The sequence below is a fragment of the Schistocerca serialis genome, chromosome 1, assembly GCF_023864345.2.
Source record: "Schistocerca serialis cubense isolate TAMUIC-IGC-003099 chromosome 1, iqSchSeri2.2, whole genome shotgun sequence".
Taxonomy (NCBI): domain Eukaryota; kingdom Metazoa; phylum Arthropoda; class Insecta; order Orthoptera; family Acrididae; genus Schistocerca; species Schistocerca serialis.
Genome location: NC_064638.1, coordinates 1,122,802,103 through 1,122,809,475, shown reverse-complemented (window position 1 = coordinate 1,122,809,475; position 7,373 = coordinate 1,122,802,103).

The following is a 7,373-nucleotide window of genomic DNA, read 5'->3' as shown; positions in this document are numbered from 1 at the left end:
CAGAGGAGGCTAGGAGAGAGGCAGGTCGTGTATTGTCTGATGCTTTTCCAGTCAATGATAATATAACAACAGCTGAGAGAGCTGCTTTACATTCACTTAGAGCTGATCTAGATATTGCCATTTTGCCTATAGGCAAGGGAAATGCTGCTGTTGTTCTGGACAAGCATAATTACATTCAAAAGATGCAGTGTTTACTGTCCAATTCAGCATGTCACATGATTAGTGCTGACCACATAAAGTGTGGAGAGAAAGACTAACAGCCTCCCGAAGTAAAGTCCCTTGTCACAAGAGACTGTCAAGAGTCTTAATTCTCATTGTGCTGTTGCCAAAGGTTATATGGCCTTCCAAAAGTCCACAAGGAAGGTTTCATCTTAGGCCAATTGTGAGTAACATTGGTGCTCCAACGTATCGTGTAGCAGAACATCTTACTACTCTCGAGCCCACTAGCAGGTCAGTGCGACACATTAAAGAACTCAGCAGATTTCTTACATTGATAAGAGGGAATGCATTTGAATGACTCATTTTTGAGTAAGTCTTGATGAGATGTCTCTTCACTCATTTCTGATTCATTATCATTAATTGAGGGTGGAGTTGGTATTACACAAACGAACCTATTTTGACCTGTGACTTCCACTTTTCTATTCAATGACCAGTACTATGAACAGATAGCTGAAGTTGTTAAGTGAAACCTGTTGTCACCTATGACTGCCAAATTGTTGTTAGAAGACATTGAGAAACATGTCTTAGAGTTAGTGGCTTTGGAACCTACATGTTTTTTCCGATATGTAGATGACGTTTTTGTTTCTTAGCCTCATGGCAGTGAGAATTTGAATGACTTTTTTATAACAGCTGAATTCAGACACTGGAATATTTGCTTCACGATGCAAATGGAAGTGTTGGTCAAGAGGAAGGTTGATGCAATGTTGGGATATGCCATTTGCAGGAAGCCTACTCACAATGACTGGTTCTATACTTGTCACCATCTGGTTCAGCGTGAAGGTGTAATTCTTACCTTGGTTCACAGGGCCCAGTCATCTCGCACCGTGACAGTCTGTCAACTAAGTTACCCCATCTTGAGCTCATCTTTCATCAGAATGGTTATAATGAAAGTCAGATCACATGTGCTTTGCACTCTCAATCAACTGTGCTCGGTGAGTGATGATACTACTCAGGTGGACTTTTTGCCTTTATGCAGGGAACATTTCCAACAAGAGTGGTTTCATTTTTCAGAAAAATGATGTGAAATGTGTTTTTCAATCACCATCTTAAGATTAGGGTCCTTTCAGGTTTTGTAAAGGGTGATCTCTGTATGCGTACAGTGGGTGTCTACCTTATTTCTTGCAGGTGTGACGTTTCATGTAGTGGTCAGACTATCAGGACTGTGGAAGACTGATGTATTGAGCATAACTGTCACATGCTTACAACAGCTGAACAAATCTGCTATTGCAGAACACTGTCTCAGCACTGGTCATCCTATGGAACATAACAACACAGAGATTCTGGCATGCACTTCCAGCTGTTGGGACATTGTTCTTAAAGAAGAAGTTGAAATAAATCACTAAGTTATCTTATAAATACAATGCAGGTTTCTGCTAAATTCTGTGTGGAATCCTGCTTACTCCACTGTAAAAAAAAAAAAAAAAAAAAAAAAAAAAAAAAAAAAAAAAAAAAAAAACACTAGTGAGAGAGAGAGAGAGAGAGAGAGAGAGAGAGAGAGAGAGAGAGAGATTATATGAAATTGGTCCGCAAACCCAGGTTTTAAATTCCATTGCATAGTACTTACTTGCTGCAGTTTTGCCTTGAAAATGATAGGATGTGCACCTGCTGAAATATTGGCGGTTGTCAATGATGCAACTCAGCTGCATTCATATATGTTATCTGAATGTTTTATTTACTCATTGGATGCATTTCTGTTCAAGTTTTTTAGAGTATTGCTCAATTGAATGTTTTATTTGGTGAGTCTTAAATGTTGTCAGCCATCGGTACTGTCAGTTGGGGTGGGGTGACATCAATTATTCAGATGTCTGCTTCAGAACAACAGAGCTTCTACTTTCCATTTGTCTTATACTCCCAGCAATTATGAGATTTGCACTAACACCACATTGCTACCAACACAACACTGGTCATGCTGGGTCAACCTATGACATATGGCAGCAGGTGCACTCAAAGGATGTCAGATGTTCCAAACTGATGCAGACCCAAAGACCACCTGTTGATTAAAATTGCGTTGGGAAAAAAAATTAAGAAAAGGATTTTTATTTGTTTCAGTCCAACTGGCCCTCAGTCTCAAAAAATCCAGTGCTCCATTGCCCAACCACATTCCTTGGCCCAAATGCAAATGTCTCCATAGCACTTTATTCAGAAACACTAACAGAGTGCCACATAGAGGTTGGTCAGGAAGATTTAACTTGCACACAACAGAAAATTTGCAAGGATAAACATCAAGTCTTTTTTGAAAATGAAACTTCCTGGCAGATTAAAACTGTGTGCCAGACCGAGACTCGAACTCGGGACCATTTTTTGAAAATGTTTTGGCAAGACACCTTAGTTCTCACCTGCTCAACTAACAGTCACTGCTATTTTGTTAGTATTTCCTCCCAAGTAATACATTTCAGCAATGTTTTTTTATGTTTGAACTCATTCTGGCTAGTTTTATAATGTATGTCTTGCTCAGATTGTGCCGAGAATGCTTTTTGAGCAAGCTGTATTTTTCCAACACTGTAGTACCAACCAAATGCTGTATCACATTTATCTTAAAGTGACTAATACAATACAAGGATTGACCGCAGCCACTACTAAAATATGGGACTATGATTTAAAACTGTATTTGGTAGAAGCCTTTCTAGATGAATCTTAGATAATGAAAATCTTTTTTTGAGCACCTTGTTACAGGATTGCTGAACTTGCTAGCCAGTATTAGTGTTCAGTACCTGAATCTCCTCGGCATTTGTTGAGATTGCGTTTTCTCTTGTGATCCTCTGTATGTGCCACTGTTCCATGGTAGTTCATTGTTTGTACAGTTTGTTAAATAGGATGAGGCTCTTGCCATTATTATACAGTATTGCTAAATCAATTCTGTAATTTCAAAATACATAAAAATGGGTAATGTTTAACTTCATAATGGAGACAAGATATATCCTGGTGCAGAGAAGAACAAAAAATTCTATGGAAGTGGATCATCATAAAATGAATTCACCCTCAACATAAGGACCAGTACCTAGGAATATAGAATGGTTCATCTTCTTAATGGCTGATGTCTGAATACCAATAATTTGTTCCCTTATTTTTTTCTCTCTATTTCTCTCGTTTTCCACTACTTCCCCTCCCTCCACCCCACCTCTCCCCTGCGCACCGCCCAACCTGCAGCACTTCACCGTCCACCATCCCCATCATACTATCCCTCACCCTCCCTGCCCCAGCCTCCTCCTTTCCCCCACCCAGTGGCCACTCCCATTATGCACTGGTGCTGCTGCTCGCAGTGTGGTTTCAGTTGCCTGAGACAGCAGTCTTGTGTGTGAGTTGCGTTTGTGCGCGCGCGTGTGCATGTATTGTCGACAAAGACCATTGGCCGAAAGCTATAAGTGTGAAAATCTCTTTGTTGTGCCTATCTGAGACCCAGCATCTCCGTTATAATGTGAGTAGCAACTTTCCTTCTCATAATATTGTTCCCTTATTTGAAAATATTTTAATATGCTATACTTTCATGGGATCCTGTTTCTCATTCGAAGATCTTAGCCGAGTGAAATATGTGTCTACTTATGTTTGCAAAACTCTTTAAACGGGACATACACAATGGAAACATTGTCCAAATATCAGTAATAGGTATCAGAGTAAGAGACTGAGGTCAGAGTAATAAAGCAAATGACAGCAACTTGTTCATAGAACAGCTACCAAAGCAATAACCCAAGAGACAATGTCCTTGGTTACGCATTCTGATCTGTCCACTATTGTCATATCGCTCTGCCAACTCAAGTAGTGGTTACCACAGTCAGTTACAGATGAAACTTGTGGCTACTAACAAAACAAATGTGATTCATTTCCATTGTTTCCATGTATGCCATGTTCATTTTACATGATAGAATGCCCTAAACTAGTTACAAATGTGCATGGGATAATTGGACGATATTGTGGAAAGGATAGATTGCTACTCACCATATGGTGGAAATGTTGAGTTGCGGACAGGCACAACAAAAAGTTTGCTGTGTCTGTCTGCGACTTATCATTTCCACCATATGATGAGTAGTAGTCTATCTTTTTCATAATATTGTCATTGTTCTATCCCAATTTGCCAAGGAATAACTGGAATATTCATACAGTAAATAGCTGAAACTGACTTAACAATGTAGGAAAAGATGCACAAGGTGTGCTTGCTTATGTGTATGAATGATGTGTGTTTCTCTTATGCCGATGAAGACTGTGGCTGAAAGCTTTATGCAAGTGTCTTAATTGTGCCTGTCTGCAACTTAACATGTCTTCTTTATGGTAAGTAGAAATTTATCTTTATCTACATTGTTGATATACCTACCTGGAGTTTCGATTGTTTGAAACTGTCTTATGTGCTTAAACTGGATTGGTGGTGTTGGGCTGATGAAGATAGATGAGGGATAATAAACTGGATACACAAAAAATGTGGTTAATTTTAGTGACACATAATTTCAGAACACTTATCAAAATTAGTCACATACAGGACACAGTGCACGAATTGGTTTAGGTGCATGGTTCAGTTTAATTACCACCATTACCGTTGTCGTCGCCACCGCTGCTGCAAGTCATCGTGCACATGACCCCCAAACCCAAGTGTCTCACTACTAACGGTTACCTGCATCTCTTACAGCCTGCTGAAGAGATAGACTTGAGAACTCCTTGATTTGATCCATCCAGCTGGTCCCTGCTCTTCTCCTCTGCTTGTGCCCTCAATGTTTCCTTTCATGATTATTTTCTCTAGATTTTCTCCATATCCTCTCACAATATTGGCAAATAACTGGAGAATATTTTGGACGACACAAGACTAAAGGTGCTTGGAGATATGACACTCAATGGACACATTTGTTGTTCTTTCAGCCCATTTTATATGCAGCATCCCGTGCCAGCACCAAAGCTTAAATGCATCACTATGCTGCTTGTCTCGGTCCTTAAGGGTCCGTGTTTTGCAAGTGTAAAAGAAGATGGAAATCAAGAGTGCTTCAACAATCATAGCTACTCAACCTACAGTCACATTATCTCATCTCATCTTTGCAGCTTCCTCCGTTGTAAACGGCTGACCCAAGAATGCACAGTTTCCAGTTTCTTTAATTGACCTGAGAGTTGGACTTGTGCTCCTTTATCAATTATGAGTTTGGACTCGTTGACAGTGATGTCTAATCCATATGGCAGACTAATATCCTTTACTTTTGTTACTAGCCCAGTAACTTCATCTTTGCTGCTGGCTGAAAGTTAAAGCATGGTGCCATCAGGAAATTAGAGGCTGTTTATAGATCTACACCCAATTGAAATGCCTTTAGTCCAACCCTAAAGAGCATTCCTAATTACATGTTCTGAGAGGTGTTGTACATTAGGGTGGGAGGCAGGAGTGAGGAGGGGGAAATATGACAACTCTGCCTGGCACCTTTTGATATGCTGAAGAAATCAGATGTGCCAGCACTTTGTTTCACAGCTGTGAGGTGATTATTGTGGAGACCTGCTGCTATCAAGTGTGAAGGGACACCAAATTCTGCAAGCTCTTGCCACAACTTTTCTGAGAAATCACAGTCAAAGGCAAAGTCAACAAAGCAGTCAATTTAATAACAATCTGAATATCTGACGTAAAAACTTTTAATCGTCTGATTGAACACTTTACTTATTCAAAGAAGCAGATTGGGTGTGAAATGTTTACACACTAGAAAGAAAAGGGCAAATAAAACCCACAAAGAAAGGAAAGAACCAAGGCTAGAGTTTAACTTCCTGTTGACAGTGAGGTCAAAAGGTCACAAGCTTGAAAATACGAAAGCATGAGGAATGAAATCAGCCGTGTCCCTCTTCAAAGGAACAATCTCAGCATTTGCCTGGCATGATTAAGGGAAGTCATGGAAAACCTAAATATGAAACCTAAATATGGATGGCCAGATGGGAATTTGAACAGTGGTCCTCCTGAATGTGAGTCTAGTATGCTAAACGACTCTGCCATCACTCTCTGTAAACATCCAAGGAAGTTTACAAATGATCAATAACCAAGTGACGAACAGTAAGAGAACAAATGCCATAAATTTTAGTTTGAAGAAGAAAAATGACACTGATAATTAAATGTAGGCTACATGTATAAACTGTGTAACAAACACAATTTTTTTTAAAAATTAATGTTAATTCTTAGCAAAAAGAATATCAACAGCATGTTATGCCCTTTGACCCCTGTCATCAGTGTGTAATGTCTTTTAGTTACATGCTGTTCACACATTGTATTGTATTGTATGGAACTGGGGACCTAGAAACTACTGAGTGGCTTCGTCCCCGCCATAGCCCTCAGTGATTCACAACCCCACAACAGGCTACAGCAGTCTACTCGCCCCAATGCTGCCCCACTCCGGACCCAGGGTTTCTGTGCGGTTTGGCCCCCAGTGGACCCCCCGGAAGCATCTTGCACCAGACGAGTGTAACCCTAATGTTTGCGTGGTAGAGTAATTATGTTTTACGCGTATGTGGAGAAAGTGTTTGCACAGCAATTGCCGACATAGTGCAACTGAGGCGGAATACGGGGAACCAGCCCACATTCGCCAAGGCAGATGGAAAACTTGCCTTAAAAACCATCCACAGACTGGCTGGCACACCAAACCTCAACACTAATCCACCGATCCAATTCGTGCCGGGAACCGGCACGCCTTCCCACCCGGAAGGCAGTGCATTAGACCGCATTGCTAACCAGGCGGGCCTGTTCATACATACTCTATTTTTAGCTATGGAATTATTCTATGATGAAAAAAGGTACAAAATATAAACACAGTGATCCAACTACAGAAAAGGCCATAAGAATAATAATCAAAAATATAACCTGGATCACTATAAAAATCTGTTCAAAATATTGGAGATTTTAACTAAACTAACGTATCAGTTATGTACATTTAACAGTGACGTTGATAATTACTGCATGAACAGCTCTATCTACGGCCACAGAAACTGAAGAAAGAATGAACACTTACATAAAACTTCGAAAAGTTTTTTCTACCCACTGAATAAAATTTTATGGTAAGAATCCCAAGGAGATTAAAGAGATTACTAATAAACAAACTTATTTAAAAAGGCAATTACAAGTACCTGTTAAGCAGTATATGCTGTATAGTGAAGGATACTCGGACAATAAGGGTTTAATCAAAAAATGTTTCCTTCCACCATGGAAAACATTA